The sequence below is a fragment of the Camelus dromedarius genome, chromosome 29 (assembly GCF_036321535.1).
Source record: "Camelus dromedarius isolate mCamDro1 chromosome 29, mCamDro1.pat, whole genome shotgun sequence".
NCBI lineage: Eukaryota > Metazoa > Chordata > Mammalia > Artiodactyla > Camelidae > Camelus > Camelus dromedarius.
In genome coordinates, this window is record NC_087464.1 from 21534890 (window position 1) to 21555952 (window position 21063).

Here is a 21063-nt window from a genome sequence, read left to right on the forward strand (position 1 = left end):
AGGCCATGAACTGATCCCTGGAAAATACCAACATTTAATGGTTGGAGAAGGAACCCGTTAAGAAATAATCAGAGAAATAAGAGAACAAATGTAACCAGTGGCACACTCTTCTTCCATAATTCAAAATGCTTATCTTCTCCATTTCTAGATTTGGCACTCTGGACATCAGACTCCCAGCTATGAAAGATGAGGTTTCAGCTCTCTCACACTGCCGTCCACCTCTTTTAATTCGAATGTCTGGTAAGTTACACTATCCTTATTTCTCCTCTCGGTTACATCTGCAATTTTAAATAATATACTCACACTGCTATGTCTTTGTCAGTGAACTTGAGTCAGTTCACAGACTGACTCCACACCATGTACAGTGAGTGACTGCATTGCTCACTTTGCTTCCACCCTTTCTCTCCCTCCTTGTACCCATTCTTGACTCTTAACATCGGGAAAGTTTCTAACAGTTACATTCCGGTCTCTGACCCTAAGGAAGGGACAAAAGGCTTCCTGGTTTCCAGGTCTACTTCTCCAATCCGGCCTTTACACTGTGTATCAGGGTTCATCTTCTTCCCGGGCACAAGCCCTCTATTTACCAGGATGGTGGTTCCCAGGTCAGTGCAGTGGAAGGGAGAGCCAAGGCAGGCAAGCAGGGAGAGCCAGGCAGCTGGCCCCCTGAGCTTCCCGGGCGGGGCCCTCTACAGTCCACGGCATCAGGTGCAGCAACTTGGAGTGGTCAGGGTGCCTTCTGACCTGCACTGGCCTGTGTTCAAGACGTTTCAGTTCCACTGAAGGATGGGCTGGGCCATAATTCTAGTGATCAATTTTGCCTTCCTCTTCTGACGCTGGACCTGCCATGTTCCTAGGCCAAAGGCAGTAACAGGAATGAGAAGCAGAAACCACTAGAGAAAAAAGTCATCCTCCATTTCTGTGGCAATTGCTTCGGCTAAAGAGCTGCCAAGCCTGCTGGGCCGCCAGGCCAGCTCCAGGGAGGCACATGCAAACTACGGTGATGGGTTGCGCTTTCCTTTAGGGTCCCAGACCCCTGGGTTTCAGTCTTGCATTGACCCCACATTAGCCAGAGGAGGTGCAGTGAGATACTGCACATCTATGGCCAAGTATGCAATACAGGAGTGTGGGAGGAGCCGGCCCAGGCTGCCGTGAGGACAGAGTGCTCGCCAGAGCAGGTACACAACCGGGTCAGACTCAGAGGCAGGTGCAGTTCCAGAGACTGCAATGCCCACAGCCACCGTCCCCCTCCCTGCAGGGAAAGTGGAGGGTGGGGACAGGGCGGCTTTTCCTAGGTGCCTAGGGCACACCTGGACGAGTCCTCATACAAATGGCCAACAGGTACATGAAACAGTACTCAACACTACTAATCAAGGAAGTGCAAATCAAAACCGCTTTGCAACACCACCTCCCACCTGTTAGGATGTCTGTTATTAAAAAGACAAGAGATAAGAAATGCTGGTGAGGATGTGGAGAAAAGAAAACCCTTGTACACTGCTGTTGGGAATGTAAACTGGTGCAGGCTGCTATGGAAAACAGTATGGAGATTCCTTAAAAAATTAAAAATGGAACTACCATATGATCCAGCAACCCCACCTCTGAGTATATGTCCAAAGGAAACAAAATCATTGTCTCGAAGAGGCATCTGTACTTCCATGTTCATCGCAGCGTGATTCACAACAGCCAAGATATGGAAACAACCTAAATATGTCTGCTGACGATGAATGGGTGAAGAGATTATGACCATATACACACATAAAGCATTTTATTCATCATAAAAGGGAAGGAAATCTTGCCATTAGCAACAAGGATGAACTGGAGGCCTTTATGCTAAGTAGAATACGTCAGATAGAGAAAGACAAACACTGCATGGCATCGCTTATATGTGGGATCTTAAAAAAATTTTTTTTAATTAAAAAGTCAAACTCATAGAAACACAGAATGGTGGTCGCCAGAAGCTGGGGTGGGGGAAGTGAGAGGCTGGTAAATGAGTACAAACTTTCAGTTATAAGATGAATAAGGTCTGAGGATTTAATGGACAGCATGGTGACTATAGTTGGTAACACAGTACTGTATAACTTAAATTTGCTAAGAGCACAACTTAAGGGTTCTCATTTTTTAAAAAAGGTAAATATGATATGAGGTGATGGATGTGTTGACCTGATTTTGAAAATCCTTTTACAATGTATATCAAATCATCACATTGTACACTTTAAGTATATTATAATTTGTCAATAATGCCTTAATAGAGCTGGAAAAGAAACTCTGCTCTACAAAAGGCACTGTCAAGAGAATAAGAACACAAGCCACAGACTGGGAAAAAATATTTGCAGGGGACATACCTGATAAAGGACTGTTATCCAAAATATATATAGAATTCTTAAAACTCAAATAAGAAAATGATCAACCCAATTAAAAAATGGGCAAAAGGCCCTAAAAGACATCTCACCAGAGAAAGTACACAGATGGTAAATAAGCATAAGAAAAGATTCTCAGCATCGTATGTCATCAGGGAATTGCAAATTAAAACAAGATACAACTATACACCTATAAGAAAGGTGAAAATCCAAAACACTGACAACAACAAATGTCCCTGAGGAAGTGGAACAGCAGCAACTCTTATTCATCGCTAGCGGGAAGGCAAAAGGGGACTGTAGCCAACTGGATGACAATCTGGCAGTTTCTGCCAAAACTAAACATAACTCTTACCATAAGGTCCAGCCATCACATTTCTTGGTATTTACCCAAAGAAGTTGAGAACTTATGGCCACACAAAAACCTGCACACTAATGTTTACAGTAGCTTCATTCATAATTATCAAAACCTTGAAGCAACCAAGATGTCTTTCAGTAGAAAAACAGATAATTAAACTGTGGAACATCCAGACCATGGAATATTATTCAGTGCTGAAAAGAAATCCATTATCAAGCCATGAAAAGACAGAGAGATCCCTAAAGGCATGTTACCAAATGAAAGAAGCCAACCTGAAAAGGCTACATACTATAGATTCCAATTATATGACATTCTGCAAAAGGCAAAACTATGGAGGCAGTAAGAAGATCAGCAGTTGCCAGAGTTATAGGGGAGGGAGAGGTGAACAGGCAGAGCACAGAGGATTTTCAGAGCAATGAAAAATACTCCAAGGCTGTTATAATGGTAGACACACGCCCCTATACATTTGTCAAAACTAAGAGAATATACACCACCAAGAGTGAACCCTAATGTAAACCACGGGTTCTGAGCAATCACGATGTGTCAATATGATACTGATAGTTGGGGAGGCTTGTGTGTGTGTGGAAGCAGGAGACATAGGAACTCTCTGTAATTTCTGCTCAATTTTGCCCTGAATCTAAAACTGCTCTAAAAAATAAAATCTATTAGGAGAAAAAAAAAGGAACTGAAGAGAAGGCTGGACTGGAACAAGGGAGTTAGCCCTTATCAGAAACTGTCTTCTCCAAGTCATACTTGATCTCCGGTTTGCAAGAGGGCTAGAAATAAATGCAACTTTAAAAGGGCAGACAATTTCTAGAATTCTTTCTTGGGAACCCTAAATTATAGCACTAAAAACCTCAAGGGTGAAACATCTAAAGAGAGTGAACAGCAACCAAATATCCAGAGTCTGCATTAAGAAGCACTGGGCTTATAACTTAAAAGTACGCAACGGCAGCATTCTGAAGTCAGTACTATTACCAATGGGATGTTTATAATTAATCAAAAAAAATTGCTGAAGATAAGCACTTGTTCAGGCCAAAATGAAGCTTCCTCATAATTCAGCACTTGAACTGGATGAATTTTTGACTCCCGAAAGATTTTATTCTTAGTATTCAAACTGAAGAATACTGTTTTCATATTCAATGGCATAGATATAGCACAAGCAGAGATGTCAAAGTAATGCAAATTACTGATCCGAATTCACCCTTCCTCCTAAGGGCAAAACACGTGAAGCACCCTACTTGATTGTAGCTTAAAGGTGCTGCACTCCAAGTTCCACTCTATTTCTGAACATTCTCTCCCTTGGAGACCTAATCCATTCCCTAGCTTCAATTATTCCTCTTGAGAAAAAAACTCTTTTTTTACTTACAGCCCTAATCACTCTCATAAGCTCCACTTTTTAACTCTTACATACAAAAGTCCCATTGTTACTTAAATTCAAAATACATAATTCAAATCAACAAATATTAACTGAGTCCCTACTGTGTACCAGACAATAAAGGATACACAAAAGAATTAAACCATTTTCCACTCTTAAGGAACATATAGTCTAGTCCGTGAGCAACATGAGAAGTTCAACAACAGTAAATGTATAGCCATTCAAGGTAGTATCTATACACTGCATATACATGAATTATACAAATAGTTAACTGTTACAGTATTTTGCTATAACATTACTGAGAGGTTCCCAATCTTCCATCATTTTACACTAATAGAAAGAAAATCCCCCCAAATCTTTGCGACTTTGGAGAAAGCAAAGATTTCTTAGACAGAACATAAAAAGCATGAACCACAAAGGAAAAAAAGGATAAACTGGACTTAATCAAATAAAAACTTTTGCTCTTTGAAAGGCACCATTAAGACAATGAAAAGGCAAGCCACAAAATGGGAGAAAATATTTCCTATAAATGTATCTAAAAAAGGGTTTGCATTTTATGTTTATCTGTTTCATGTTTTTATATATATAATGAACGCTTCCAACTCAATAGTAAGACAACTCAATTAAAAGATGGACAAAAAATGCGAAGTCGTTTTACCAAAGAAGAAGATATACACATAGTTAGTAAGTACATGCTCAGCGCCATTAGTCATCAGACAAAGGCAACTTAAAAGCAAATGAAGATCTACATCTCTGTTAGAACGCCTAAAATTAAAAAAGCTGGTCAGCCTACCAGACGCCAGTGAGGATGTGGAACAACTGTTAACTCTCATCGTCACTAGCGGGAATGTAAAGCAATAGAAAGACTTTGGGAAAGAGTGTGACAGTTTGTTAGAAATTTAAGGCAACACCTACTGTGGTAGAAAGCCTTTAAGGTGCACCCCAATGAACTCCCCTTCCTGACACACGCTTGTATCATCTTCTCCCCTTCAGTGTGGGCTGGACTCACTGACTCACTTCTACAAAACAGACATGGCGGGAGAAATGACATGCTGCTCGCAAGACTAGATTATAAATTTTGTGGCTTCTGTCTTAGGTGCGCTCTTGTTTCCTCTTTCAGATTGCTTTACTCTGGGGGGACCCCACTGCCACGTCATGAGGCAGCCCTGCGGAGGGGCTGGCATGACGAGGAACGGAGGCCTGACAAGAGCCACGTTGTGTGTGCTTGGAAGTGGACTGTCCCCAAGCCAAGCCTGGAAATGAGCACAGCCCTGACTGACACCTTGACTGACCCTGAGCCAGAACTATCTGGCTAAGTTACTTCTGGATTCCTGACCTTGAGAAATTGTGAGATAATAAACTTTTGTTGTTTTTGGCCTCTGAGTATTTGCTCTGTGGCAATAGATAACTACTAAACCTACCATTTGACCCGGAAATTCCACTCTCACATATTTACTCAAGGGAGGTAAAAAGCACGTCTGCACAAAGATGTGTAGGTGAGTATTCACAGCAGCATTATCCATAACAGCCCCAAACTGGAAAAACCCAACTGTCCATCAACAGGTGAAAGGATAAACTAGCAAGTGTCAAGAATTCCCTGGATGGCCGGATACAGAACAGACTGCCAGGGCCTACCTTCAGAATTTCTAATTCAGTAGATCTGGTGTGGGGTCTAAAAATTTGCATTTATAACAAGTTCCCAGGTGATGCTGATGATGTCAGTTCGGATCACAATTTGAGAATCATTATCTTAGTCTACCGTTTGAACGTCTATGGTATTTTGTGCTGAATAATGTCTTTAGGACTGAAACCAGAACAGATCCAAAGGATACTACCAGGTTGATAAAGGGAATAAAATTCTTACAAGGAATTCACTGGGAGAAAAATAGAGAAAGAATCACCTAGAGAAACTTTTATAAAAAGGAGAAATTCAGCAACTTCCTTAATTTACTATCCTGGATTTTTCTTTAGTCTCCATATGAATATGCTTCCTTTCCTTAACTAGGCTATAAATTTCCTGAAACAGGACTAGTGTCTTATTTATCTTTATCCCGTGAGGCTAAATGTGGCCTACTGCCCTGTTAGTAGTATATGTTTAACAAATATTTTGTCATGAATTAATTGTTGATAGTTGTCTACTAGAGTGACTTGTAATTCTTTATGTTTTACTAAAAAAAAACTACAAGCTTTGAGTAACTATCAGGGGGTTTTCTTGAAAGAGCGTATCAGTCTTACTGTATTTTATTTTAATTTATATGAATAAGGCAGAATAATCATCATCACCTCAATCTTCACTTTCTTAAACATAAGCTAAATAGAAATATGGGTTTTCATAAACTCTAAAGAATAATTTTGTGTGGAATGACCTAGAACTGCTCAAAGAATGTACTGGCCAGTGACACACCTTTAAATCTCATTCTTACAGGTTCTACAAGTTCCTCTGGTTCACCTTCCAAACACAAGTAAAGAATGTTAGCTGCCCCTCGTCTTATCTCAAAGAGAAAAAAATTCATCAACTGAAAACCTTCTGAAAATTTTCAAAGCCTATATGATGGTTATGCCTTTGCAATATTATACAGTCATGATAGTTGTGATAACAAGAAATCAGACTGAGAAATGTCTGCTTTAAAGATAGTAACCTAAAGCTGGCATTTCTTTTCTTCCTGGAAGAAAGCACACTCTCTTGATCACTGCAGGTTAACAGCAAAATCTGAAACCAGGCAATGTAAGTCCCTCAATTTTGTTCTGCTTTTTCTAAATTGTTCTGGCTATTCTAGTTCCTTTGTCATTCCATACAAATTTTAGAATTAGCTTGCTGATTACTATTTAAAAAATTCTGTTGGGATTTTGATAGGGAATCTATAGATCAAGAATTGTACACTGAAAATAAATCCTTATATTATTTTGACAGAGGTACCAAGGCAATTCAGTGAGGAAAAGATAGTCTTCTCAACAAATGGTACTGGGATATTTGAACATCTGTGTGCAAACAGACAGGCTTAGACCTCTACCTTGTAGCACACAGAAAAATTAACTCAAAATAGATCACAGACCTAAATGTAAGAACTAAAACTATAAAACTTCTAGAAAAAAATCTGTGTGACTTTGGGTTAGGCAAAGATGTCTTAGACATGACACTAAGAGCACAATTTATAAAAGAAAAAATTGACAAATTATACTTTATCAAAATTTAAGACTTTCTTTTTTTTTAATTGAAGTATAGTCAGTTTACAATGCTGTATCGATTTCTGCTGTAAAGCATGTTTCAGTCATACATATACATACATATATCTGTTTTCATGTTCTTTTTCATTATAGGTTACTATAAGGTATTGAATATAGTTCCCTGAGCTACACAGAAGAAACCTGTTGTCTGTAAGACTTTTTCTAGTAAAATAATCCATTAAAAAAATGAAAAGGCAAGCCACAGAATAGGAGAAAATATTTACAAATCATGTATCTGATAAGAGACTTGTGTCTAGACTATATAAAGAACTCTTACAAATGGAACAAAAGAAAGGTAACCCAACCTAAAAATGGGCAACCATTTTTTTCAGCTTAGGGAAATTTAAATTAAAACATCAATGAAATAATCCTACATATCTACTAGAACGGCTATAATAAAAAATACCGACAACACAGTATTGGCAAGGACGTAGCGAAACTAGAAGTCTCATCTAATACTGGTGGAAATGTAAAACGGTTCAGCCACTTTGGGAAAATGTGGCAGTTTCCTAAAATTTATATATGTATTTATCATAAAATCCAGCAATCCTTCTCTTAGGAATCCACCTAAAAGAAATGAAAATATGTGTCCATTCAAAGATTTGTACACAAATATTCATAGCAGATTTACTTTTTAAAATTGAAACACTTTTTGGATAAACCAAAAATAAAAAAAGTTCCACTAAAAAAGCTGCATTAAAGTATGAGTGGAAAATATTAAAGAATGAATGCAAGAAAGGAAAGTGATTCTAGCTGGAGATCAAGATGCAAAAAGGAATGAAGGGCAAAGAAAGCAGTGAATACGGTGGTAAATCTAAATAAACACTATATAAAAACAGGTAATGTCCTTCGGTTTACTGATCAACGGTGCCATACTCTGGTTTCTCTTCAGAGCATACGAATCTTTCACCTTTTACTAGTCAATGATGCCATTAATACCTTCAATTTTTTTGCTCCACCACCCCAAGTGTATTTACTTTTTATATTCATGTTTGCTGCCTAATGATTTCAAGATAGTCATTGCAGCTCCAAGAAGCACATATAAGGTCAAAGCAAGACAAAGAGGTTAACACCAGCCCTGCCTTACCCTTTCATCAGAAAAAGGGAAGGTCTTCCATGAAGTCCCCCAGCAGGTTTTTGAGCTAAAACTGTATTACATGGCTACTGTAATAGTAAGAAAAAATTGGAAAGTCAAATATTTAACTTTTCTAAATTTATGGCAGAGTTAAGAAATGAATATTGACTGGCCAACTGTGTGTGCCAGTCCTCAACTCAATATGCACATACATGCTTTTCACACGTGTGCTAAACAGAACATACTCATCCTCTCCTCATGGAAGACAGCCCCACCATCTCATCCAGTTACTGCATGTGGCAGGATCTCTGGTTGATTTTATATCTGCTCTATCAAGTGTAAATATGACAACTCTTATCTGACCATTTATATGGCTAGGAAATAAGCTGTCTCTAAGCCACTTCCCATATATATATATAAAATGATGTAAAGGAAAGAACAGTGACCTTAATAAAAATTTCACTAAGGAAAGAGGATAACAGGAAGCATGCAGTGGTCAATGAATCACAATCCATGTCACATCTTACTGGACAGAAATCACAGATTCCCTGGTGGGAAATAAAGTCTTTGGTTAGCCAATCTGGCAGCTCCTGCTTCCAGTCTCAGAGGGATCTGCTTTGTCACTGTCCTCTGCAGCCATATCTAACGTAGGTTTTGAAGCGGCTGTCCTTCCCAGGGGATTCACAGGTTTTTGCAGCCAACCTTATATTGGTCTGACTCTGCTTGAAAGGCAAAAACAGTCACAACTAATCGCCAGCTTTGTACTACAGTCCCCTCAAACACATCAAGCTTCTGGTCTCTCTGCTTCAGATCAATTACTTGTGTGAGTAAGCAGAGGCAAAAAACGTTTCTAGAAACAGTCCTTGTTTCTGGAGATTCTCCTCTCTAAGGTGCTGACCTCTGAACTCTGCTAACAGACGAGAGGCAATTCTAACAGTAGTGTTAGGTAGGAAGGTACTCCCCTTAATCCCTACAAAACTCCACATTACGGGGCTGTGTGTAAGTTCAGAGCACAAGCGAAAGGCAGAATTCCTCTACGGCAAAGCTGCGTTCCTCCACACTCTCCGCTTCCGTGCCGAGGAGCACTAATTGGAGCTCCCTCCCTTCCGCAGGATCCTACTGAAAAGCCACAAGTAGCCAACATGGCACAACATTCCCAGCTCTTCCTCTCATTTCTCCCAACACCACAGTCCCAGTTTCCACAGACTGCCATCGAACAGCAGGAGGAGGTTCATCTTCTCCTTGTTTTTCTCCACAGTAAGTCTGGAGGAAGGCAGTCCAAGTTTGGAAGAGCTGTTCAGCAATGTTCCAGACTCTTTCCATCCTCCTTCTCCTCCATGGTCCTCAGCTTGCTGGAATCACCTTTTTGCCCTCTTGCTTGCCATCTCATGGTTGCAAGACGGCTACTGGATCTCCAGGCGTCATGTTTGCATTTAAGGTACAAAGAAAGGCGAAAGAGGAGAGTACCAGCCACCTCTGTTCTCTTTAGCAGGAAAGCAAAGCCCTCCCTGAACTCAGCAGCCTTCCCTTCACCATCACTGGCAAAAGAAAATGGGAATGTCGTGACTGCTTTCAACTAGTCAGGGTGTTTTGCTGAAGCCAGGCACACTGCCACCCTTAACAAAATGAAGGTAAGCCACAGGGAATGGGTATTAGGGAGGTCACTGAGAATATCGGCCACACGTAGACATTCACAGTTTTAAGAGAATGTTTGAAAAATGAAAAACAATCTCTGTTTGATGAAATTTCAAGCAGCATAACAGAAGTGGGGAGGAAGCCCCTCGGGCAGGGCTAAAGAAATATACTTCAGGTGAAGAGATTCCTACTCAGGGAAACCCATCCTACTCAGGAGTCTGCTCCCTGAGACCAACACCCCTTAGCAACTCTGCTTTTCCCTTCCTTCAATTCTGAACCCACAGATTCTCTAAAATACCCTTGTTTATTAACAACTGTTTCTATGGCAGCTGCGCCCCTGGTGGAAGGGCACAGGGGTGGAGGTTATTTATAAATGAAGGGCTGACAGTGCATGCCAATAGCTGCTATTATTGACGAAATCCTTGAGGAATTTCTGAAAACTTACTAAGATGATACTACCCAGTCTGGTCTTTTGAGTAACAGCAGCTGGCCTGCCCCAGGCAATAGCCCTCCACATCACTGAGCGTGTTGGCAGGAATTTCTTTAGAACATTTACAGAAGTAATAAATCAATTTTCATTCAATGTAGCAGCTCATAAGAGCCACTTTCTTTGATGTAAATTGTGCCACCTATAAATATAATCAAGTCACCAACCATTCAAAGTATAATAGTTTCCAAGCAACCTTCAACACATAATTTTTACATATGAAAAAAAAGATACGTAGTATAAGGGTTGAGAGCATGGGCTCTGAGCCAGAAGGCTGGAGTGCAAATCTTAGCTGCAAGTTAGAACACTCTAGCACAGAACCGGGCAAAAACCTTTGTGCCCAGTTTCCTTGTCCATATATGCTTGAGGGAGAGGGAGAGAGAACAGTGGTGCCTACTTCAAAGGGTTGTCTGCATATAAAATGAATTTATACATAGGAAGTGCCTGGAACATAAGAAGCACTCAACAAGTGTTAGCTATCATCATTACTCTTCACTGGGAAACCTAAAGGTATATAGTTGCATTTTACGCAAATGTGAAATGATTTGATAACAAAGATCCACTTTATATGCAAAAGATGAAACAACACAAAATTCCCCCCAATTAATAATTCATCAAGAATCACAGTTTCAAAGCTGGCTGGTGAGTGATTTATAAACTTTTAAGCTACTGCCACATGGCAAGAGCAAAGTCTTCATTCTTTGCTGCCAGGAGTAGTCTTAAATTATGCATGTTCCCTACAAAGGCTACAGCTCTATACAGAGATGCAAAGAAGACAAAAATCATGGGGCTTCCCAACGCCACCGACCTCTTGGTGTTGACCCTGGTCTTCCTAGAGGTTTCCCACATCTCTGGAGCCTAGGAACGCTAGAATCAATATCCAAACAGAACTAAGTCTCTGAACACTGTCCCAGAAAACTTTTCTTAAAATGAGGGCTCAATCAGCCTGGTTATTTTTCACATGTGTGTGCCCTTCTCAGAGCTGTAATTACCATCCCCTCTCATCTTCCTCAGTATACATAACTGTTCATCTTTAACAACCCCTTGCTCACAAAGAAATATTATCTTAATGGCCTCGATTTTCCTCTAACCTGTGTCTACTGTTCCTTCATACTCAAACTCTTCTTTCATCTGTTTTATTCACTCACCTCCATCAGCACAAGTCTATTTTCCCTTTTGCCTCTGCCCAGCACATCTTCACTCTCAAAATCCCCCAACCACACTCACTCCACACTGAATTCTGCAACTTCTGTAATTCTTCACCCTTCACCCTATCCCTCATCCCTAGAGAGTTCATTTCTTTGAGGACAAAGTCTTTTTATCCTAAATTTATTTTCCACTTCTCTGTAGTTCACTCTTAATAAAACCTGGTTCTCCTTGGATCACAAGGTACCTTTCCAATATAACCTCCTTAATACTTACAGTCTCCTGTTTCTCTGAATCAATAGGAAGAAGTAAGGAACAGCCTCTTCCTTGCTTCCAAATGCCATTTTCAGATTGTAACTCTGGGCTTCCCTCTCCATTGTTTGAAATCTCCACCTTATCTCACATTTTAGAGAGCCGTCCTCAACAATCCTACTTGAACACACTCATCTTTAAATTTATCCTCCCATCCTTCTCTCTAGTCCTGGTAGAGGTGATTCATTAAAGAGTCCACAATTCAATCTCTGTTGATATTAACATATATGTATTTGGAGAGTATTATATGAACCAGAAAAATTAAACATGTTAGTGATGACCACATGGTCGACAATGGAAAAAACTGAATAAAACACATGACTTTCTGTGCTCAAAACATAACTATAATTTTCCATAATGCTCCTAAAGTAAAATTCTATTAGTTTATAGATCATATCATTAGAAATATATTATGTTAGCTACTGCCTGAGACATAAATAACCACACGTTTGATGAAATAAACCACAGCAACACAAGATTAGAAGGCCTTATGGTAGATATATAAGCTATTCATGGCAGGTGATCAGGCTACTTGGAAGACCTTCCAGAAAGAGGATTCTACAGCTTCTCACGGTAAATCATTCTAATCTTAAACAATGTTAATTTCAAAATCTTTGGCTTTTCTAGTCTAAATTTCTCCTGCTGCTTTTCCCGTACAGAGGTGAGAAACGGACAGGTACAATCCTCAGTGAGTCAGCATCTCATCTACTTGAAAAGCATTATCATCCCTTAGCCTTCACTTTTCTAAACTCAGCAGCTTGAACTATTTTCAGACTCCTGTTCCCCAAAACTTTCTTAACCTTCTTTAATTCTACCCATATTATTTTTTAATTACAGAGACCAGACTTAAACTTAATCAGCTTACAACTTTGTTGTTTTTAATATGTTTTTAGGAATACTTAACACATAATTGAACACGGTTCTATCAACACAGGCCTCTCAAACATTAGAATTGAGACTCAAGCTTCTGTAAATTAAAAGTTAAATAACTTTCCATATTGCAGAGTCCATCCTTATTGTCTCTTGGTTGAATTAAACCATTGACCTGTGGCTATGATTGGCAAATTATACACCCACATATGCCCCCAAAACATTAGAAAGAATGAATTAACAAGTAATCACTTACCTGATCTGTCCTTGGTCAAAAGTTTTTTCTCCGAGATTGCAGAGTGGAGAGGAAACTGGCTCTCACTTCATAGCTCGCCTCTACTTCTTCTGCTGTGATAGAAATTGCGGCCATCATAAGGAAAAATAAAAACAAAAAATACGTTATGTAATGATGTTAGTAGCACACAGAGAAAAGGAAAGTAGAATCTGCTTACAAATTTCATGAGTTTTTTTTTTTCACTTAGTGATACTCCCAGAGAATTTCATAATAAGCAGCAGAAACTATAATATGTTTAATTTCTCCTCCTTGTCCTTTAATTTAAGCCCCAGGGAAACTATTTATTGTTAATACTTCTAAATACAAGACTAGAAGTTGGATTAAGAGGGAAACAGAATTTTATTAAAAGATTATTGGGTAGGATGGAAAAAAATCTCTTTCAAAGACTTTTGAGAGATGGCAAGGAATTACATTTCTTTTTCTATGAAAGTTACTTTTTGTGTTATATCTCCACTAAGAAAAAAATTTATATGCAATATTATGGATAGAAGGTTAGTAAGGATTGTCATTTCAGTGAGGTAGTAACCTTCATGAGAAAGGGGGGGGAACTGTATACAATATGATCTATCTTCCACTTTAAAAGTTCATATTCCCCAAAAGCTTTACTTTATGTGGCACTAAGAAGATCGAGACTCAGAACACCTTAAGTACACAGAAGTGGCATATATGACTAATACAAATTTTTATATCAAGCCAATTATCAGAATCCATGTTCAGTCCCTCAGAAGTTTATGGTTTTTCTATACATTGAAAATTATGAAACACTAATAAAATAAAATGAAGATAATTAAAAGAAACAGAAAGATATTCCACACTCTTGGACTAGACGAATTAATACTGCTGAAATGACCACACTACCCAAGGCAATCTACAGATTTAATGCAATCACTATCAAAATACCCATAACATTTTTCACAGAACTAGAACAAATAATCCTAAAAATCCTATGGAACCACAAAAGTCTCAGAATTGCCAGAGCAATCCTGAGAAAAAAGAACAAAGCTAGAGGTGTAGCCCTTCCAGACTTCAGAATATACTCCAAAGCTACAGTAATCAATACAGCATGGTACTGTCACAAAAACAGACACATAGATCAACAGAACAGAATAGAGAGCCCAAAAATGAACCCACACACCTAAGCCTTCCATGACAAAGAAGGCAAGAAAATACAATGGAGAAAAGATAGTCTCTTCAACTAGTGTTGGGAAAGCTGGACAGCTACACGTAAAACGATGAAATCAGAACATTCCCTCACACCATATACAAAAATAAACTTAAGGGGAGGGTACAGTGCAGTGGTAGAACACATGCTTAGCATACACAAGATTCCGGGTTCAATCCCCAGTACCTCCATCAAAAAAACTAAATAATTACCTTCCCCCTCCACCAAAAAAAGACTCAAAATGGTTTAAAGACCTAAATGTAAGACATGACACCATAAAACTCCTGGAAGAGAACACAGGTGAAAACTTTGACATAAATTGTAGCAATATATTCTTAGATCATTCTCCCAAGGCAAAAGAAATAAAAGTGAAAATAAACAAATAGGCCTAATCAAATGTAAAAGCTTTTGCACAGCAAAGGAAACCATAAATAAAATGAAAAGATAACCTACAGAATGAGAAAATATTTGCAAACAATGCAACCAATGAGGGCTTAACAGCCAAAATACACAAATAGCTCATTCATCTCAATATAAAAAATCAAACCCAATCAAAAAATGTGCAGAAGACCTAAAAAGACATTTTTCCAAAGAAGACATACAGATAGCCAACAGGCATATGAAAAGATGCTCAACATCACTAATTATTACAGAAATCAAGTCAAAGCCACAATGAGGTATCACCTCACATGGGTCAGAATGGCTACCATCAAAAAGTCTACAAAGAATGAATGCTAGAGAAGGAGTAGAGAAAAGAGAACCCCTACACTGCTGGTGGCAATTTAAATTGGTGCAGCCACTATGGAGGACAGTATGGAGGTTTCTTTAAAAAAAAAAAAACTAAAAATAGATCTACCATACGATCCAGCAATTCCACTACGAGGTATACATCTGGAAAAAAACAAAAACTCTAATCCAAAAAGACACATGCACCCCAATGTTAAGAGCAGCAATATATACAATAGATAAGACATGGAAGTAACTATAGTGCCCATCAACAGACAACTGGCTATACACACACACACACACAAACACACACACGCAACGGAATATTACTCAGCCATTAAAAAGAATGAAATATTGCCATTTGCAGCAATGTGGATGGACCTAGAGTATATTACGCTCAGTGAAAAAAGTCAGAGAAAGACAAGTACTACATGACACCACTTAGATGTGGAATCTAAAAATAATACAAATGAATCCATATACAAAACAGAAACAGATTCATAGTCATAGAAAACAAAATTATGGTTACCAAAGGAAAGAGGGAGAAGGGAAGGGATAAATTAGGAGTATGAGATTAACAGATACAAGCTACTATACATAAAATAGATAAGCAACAAGAACTTATTATATAGCACAGGGAATTATATCAATATTTTATAGTAACTTATAATAGAACATAATCTGCAAAAAAAAAAAACCCCAAATTACTATGCTGTACACCTGAAACTAACACAATATTGTAAATCAACTATATTTCAATTTAAAAGTTTATGGTCTTTCTGTAGTCACACAAATAACAAACATGAAAGGTTTAATAGTAGCATAATTTTGCAACTACAATTAATCTACCTTCAAATTCAATCATGCTAGTTATATTTCTGATTCAGTTTTAGTCTGTTAGATGAGTGAAAAATCAAATTTTCATCTCTACATAAAAATATTCATACAATCATAAAAATTTAGATTTAGAAACTTAAGAGAATTTCTAGAAACTTAGAAAATTTCTAGATGGACTCAGTTGAGCCCTCTACAAATCAGAGACATTCATTTAATTGCCTTTTTCAAAGTTACAGAATGAACTGGAGGTGGAACCCTGGGATCCAGAATGCTTTTCCCACTATATAATGATTCCTCAAACTTACTGAGGCACAACTTTGTGTATAGATATGTGAGGCAGTGAGACACTAGGGTTGAACCTGAGGTCTCTGAATCAGGCAGTCCAGGTTTGAATCTTGGCTTCTCCACCTACTAGCTGGGTGATTCTGAGCAGTTTACTTAATCCCACTGTGCCTCAGTTTTCTCATCCATAAAATGAAGTAATAACTATAACTTCCCAACAGGATTGTTATGAAAAAATTAATATAAAGCACACAGAATGATGTTTGACACATTGTAAGCATTTAATAAATGTCAGTATGCATCTATCAATAAACACGTGGGCATGTACTTGCTAGGTTTCAAAATAGCCTAATTATATTAGAATTGGAATGTTAGATAATTTTTATGTTTTAAAATATATACACAATCACTGATATTTCATTTTGGCAGATAAGCAGTGCCAAAGAAATGGTTTCTTATGAAGTACATATGAAGTTCCAAATATTAAAAACAAAGCCTACTTAGAATATCATTCATTTCATGATCCGTGCTATACACAGAATATGACACCCAGAGGGATCGTTTTTTAACACATCCTCCTTTATGTGACAAAATTATTTTCAGTGATGATCATGAAATGAAACAAATAATAGCCATGAAGGAGACAGTGAAAATTCTTTTACTCAACTCCACTTACAAGCCAATATAAAACAAATATTATAGTAAAAAAAAAAAAAAAAAGAAAAGAAAAAGAAAAATTCAATGGAATTAATGTTTTTGAAAAAAGGAAAAATTTAAATCTCCATATTGTTCTGTGGAAGTACTAAATAAGAACACCTCCTATTCTCTTGATTCCTTCTTTAGTTTTGAAGCAAACACTAACAATCTTCAAAGAATAAATCTCAAAGTTACAGATATTCCTTGAATTATTCAAAAGAATAATTTCATATATTAACTATAATGTGTACCTACAAGTCAAAAATATTACAGTTTGCATTTCATCTCACTCTTAAATGTAATGTGCAAGGGAAAACGCTAAGTGGTCGCACAGAATAACGACAGTGAAGTAGTCAGTTCTGTTTCTTCATCCTTACGGTCACTGTGCAACTGCTGCTTATTATGAATCTGCTATTTAAATGCAGGGATATGGACCAAAGGGGTTGTAACATGAATTGTACCTGAAGCCTTGAATTACCCTGAATTTTTATGAATTTATTTGGAAAAATATCCATAAAGCTGAGTCCATCTTTATTGAAGACTAACTATAATTGAGAATTCTGAGTTAATTTCTATATAGAACATTGTATTTATTAAAGGAATAATTAAAATGTGCTAATTTGAAGCTTACGTATATACTGCTAAAACTTTTCAGTAACTACAGAAATTGTTTAGAACCTAGAGCTGTAAGAAATTTTCAGGAAGGAATATTTTATCACCGACATTGTTTAGAATTTCTGGTACATAAAAACTGCTGGTAATAAAAATCAGACAGACAGTGGGTTTATCATAGTTTAGATCCTCTACAGACAATGAGTTTTTGCTGCCTGCACCCAAGCATTGCCCTACTCCTGGTGTGCCACTGCTCAAGGTCAAGTCTGTCACTGAGGTACTATCCTTGAAGATGGACTTGCTACATTAAGCTTGTTTATCCTACTTATGAGAAAACCGTTTTGAAAAGAGTGTTAATTGAGGGCCTATTCAGTGCACGGCACTGTGCTGTTTTATCCACACAGACTGTACGTACATGAATTTTGTTAATTACAAGTCAATCATATTTATCTATTAAAGTCATCTTAGCAGGATTTTTAAAAGCTATTTTGTTAGCAGTTATTATATATTAATTTTTAAATATCACACAAAGTCACATACATTCCATTTTTCAAGCTTTTCACCTACTCACACTGGCTTTAGCCCTGTGTATTCCAAATAAGCGAGGCTGCATTACAGATCAACAATTAGAAGAGGTTTTAAAACATTAACATTTACATAAACCTTAACAACTTAAAATCCCTTGCTATTATTTAAATTTCACAAATCGTGTGGCATCAGATTCCTACGTTGTACTTCTTCAAGCAGCTACCTTCAAGAGAATACATTTTAACTCTGGTAGTGATCTCTTTCAGACATTCACAGGATAAACATAACCTGCAATCTGCCCTCTCATAATCTTGCAGCTGCATACATGCACAAATTTTCTGATCTCATGATTCTGATACTCTTGAAAAGACAGTCCTTTTAACTAAAAGAAAATCTGACTTACCTTGAAAGGCATTTTAGCATGGGGCAGAGTACCAATTACAGCCACATTAGAAGCAGATCTATCTGGCAAGAAAGTGACACAAAGGCCTTTAAACCAGTTACTTTCTTCTACTCCTGCTTTATAGGTCCTATTTTCCTTTTGCTGTGCGGCTCCTTCACTCACAAAATTCCCTCTCACTAGACCCTACAGGCTACTGAAGCCACACCTGTTCTATATATAGCTCTAGTCGTCCCCAGCCTTGCCATTGATAAGAGTCACCTGGGGCAGTTAAAAATCACGGGCCACTCTCCTGTAGATTAGGTTTTAATGGGTTTGAGGTGAGGCTCCAGAATTTGATGGTCAGCAAGTATCCCCAAGAGACTCTTAGAGACACATTAAAGCACAAGCTAAAAAGGCTTGCCAGAGATCTTCACAGCTCCTCCAAATTGATCAGCCTCATGGCTAATCCTCCTCTGGAATTAGGACTCAGGGTACATGAAAACAGCAGGAAAAATTTGAGAAAGCGTCTTATCTACACCTATGATTTAGGTTTTCAATACCCTAAAGAATGTATCAGAAGGGGAAGACTGTATTTAGGCATGTGCTGTGAAGCAGGACACCAGGGAGCAGCATAGAGCTGATAAATTACACATGTTTGGGGATTTCGGACTTCACACTACCACGTAAAATGGTTGCAGCTACATTTTCCATACACTCGGATTGCAGAAGACACAGGTAGAAGACAGTAACATGTAATTTCCACAGTTTTCTCTCTCTAAAGGGTCTTTATACACAGCCATTGTAGTAGAAGAAAAAGCTCCCTTGAAAGTAGTATTGCAGCTGAATCCAAAAACTGTATTAGACTACTAAGATTCCAGATAAACCAAAGTGGTATTCCAATTTTTCTGTCTACTGGTTTCAAAATACTTGCCCTACCCTTTTAATTAGCACTGTAACTGGATGCTTTTTAATGGTTTTAATCAAATCTTTAGAGTTGTGCGAAGCGAAGGGAAATGGGGTGTATAACAACTTGCTATGACAAGGTGTTTTTTTTTTTCTTAAACACTTTTTCAAGTGTAATTGAAATGTTGCCACCACCTGTCAGAAGACTATACCCCCAGCCCATCCATCTTGTTTTCAATTCATCCTTTCTCTTTTCCAGTCCACGCTAAACATAGAAGAAAAATCCTCCAGCAGCCCAGGTAGCTTTTACAATCATCACCTCCAAGGGTTTTCTGTTCCTCTGAAAATCCATTCAAGTTGGGTAAGAAACACTGAAAGATGAAAAAGGACCTGAAGAAGGAATTTTACTTATTTCCCAGCTTGCCAAACTTAGATACTCATTCCCTACCTAGACATCCCTGTGTCTATGAAAAGTATGATCCAAGCCCCTGGGGCAATTCTGTGACCTGAGTTTTGAAGTTTTTCAAACTCATAATTTCCATCTTTTACCTAGAAAAGCTGAGGTGGGAGGAGGAAGAGGGAAGAATGACTAAGACATTTCTGGGAGACCAAATAGGCATAACCAAACAACAAACAAACAAACAAACAAACAAACCCACTTTAGAAGTATGAGAACCGGAAATCAAGGCTGCCTGCAGTGCCAAAGCCCGCCCTGGAACTTAGTGCTCTAGAAAAGAGGGTTTCCAATCTTTTCAAGTATTGTAACAAAATGCCAGGACCCTATTGGAAAATGGCTAGATCTTTAGCATGAATTGAGACTACAAATGACAAAAGCTACTTCGAATCCAGGAGCTGCTTAAGTAACTGTATTCCTTTGCTCACACCTGCATACATTAGAAAGAGTTATGCCTATGGATGCGAGGACTTTAACCGACAGAGTATTTATAGGTGCATCCCCTGCCCTCACCCGCTAACCAAGGGCCAAGGTCCTAAAGCAAGCATGCTCCACGGGGGTCTACGTTATCTCCAAGGGGCGAAATCTGGCTCTTTTAATGTATAAAGCACAGATACACGTACGGTACATAAGCAGCTATACATTAATATGAATGATATTACAATTTCATGGAGGGGGGCGATTGTGAACATTTGAAAAGGCTTTTTTTAAGAGGGCCATGATGCAAAGAAAAAAAGGCTGAGAAACAGTGTCCTACAAGAGTCCTGAGTTAAGGCTAACCAATGAAGGTCCTGACAGGTATTTTTCTCCGCGACAGTGGCCTGAGGGTCAGGGGTCTCTGATTCTGATACGACCTCGGCCAGAAAGAAATGTTTTCCCCTCCGTGGCCTTAAACAGCAAAGGGCAATGCCCGCCGTTCGCTCTATTACAGGCGCCTCGTGCGGATAGATGTAACGAACGACCGGCAAAGAGCTTTGGAAACTGCAGAGCGCTGCACCAAAGCCACAGGTTTCTATTCTCGGTTGTACGAACCCCACCCCCCACCCCCACCTCCCGGGGAGGGTCCTCGACCTCCGCACTTGTTGCTTCCGCGCCCCGCCGGCCTCCACCTCAGACCTTCCAGCCGCGACCCCCTCCTCTCTTCACACGCGCACGCGCAGGCCCCCCAACCTGCCCCGCGACCCCCTCACCCACGCCACGAAGCGGGCGCGCTCCGTTCTGGCCCTGGCGCCGGCGGAGTCCCCAGCCCCCGCCCCCTGCCCGGCTCCTGCCGCCAGCCCGGCCCGCTGAGGCCGCGGTTTCCTAGACAGCCGCCCGGCCGCTCCGCAGACGCCGGGGCGCGCGCGCGC

The 21063-nt window shown here is 39.0% G+C and overlaps 1 protein-coding gene across 1 annotated transcript in view; it reads right to left on the minus strand.

Annotated features, from left to right (window-relative positions):
• NRG4 (neuregulin 4) overlaps positions 1 to 21020 on the minus strand; it is a 68103-nt gene extending 47083 nt beyond the window's left edge. The window contains exons 1-2 of the mRNA XM_064480674.1: positions 20905 to 21020; positions 13094 to 13185 (exon numbers count right to left, since the gene is read on the minus strand). The gene's annotated coding sequence lies outside the window, so the exon portion shown is untranslated. The remainder of the gene's footprint in view (positions 1 to 13093; positions 13186 to 20904) is intronic.
• Positions 21021 to 21063: the final 43 nt, after the last annotated feature.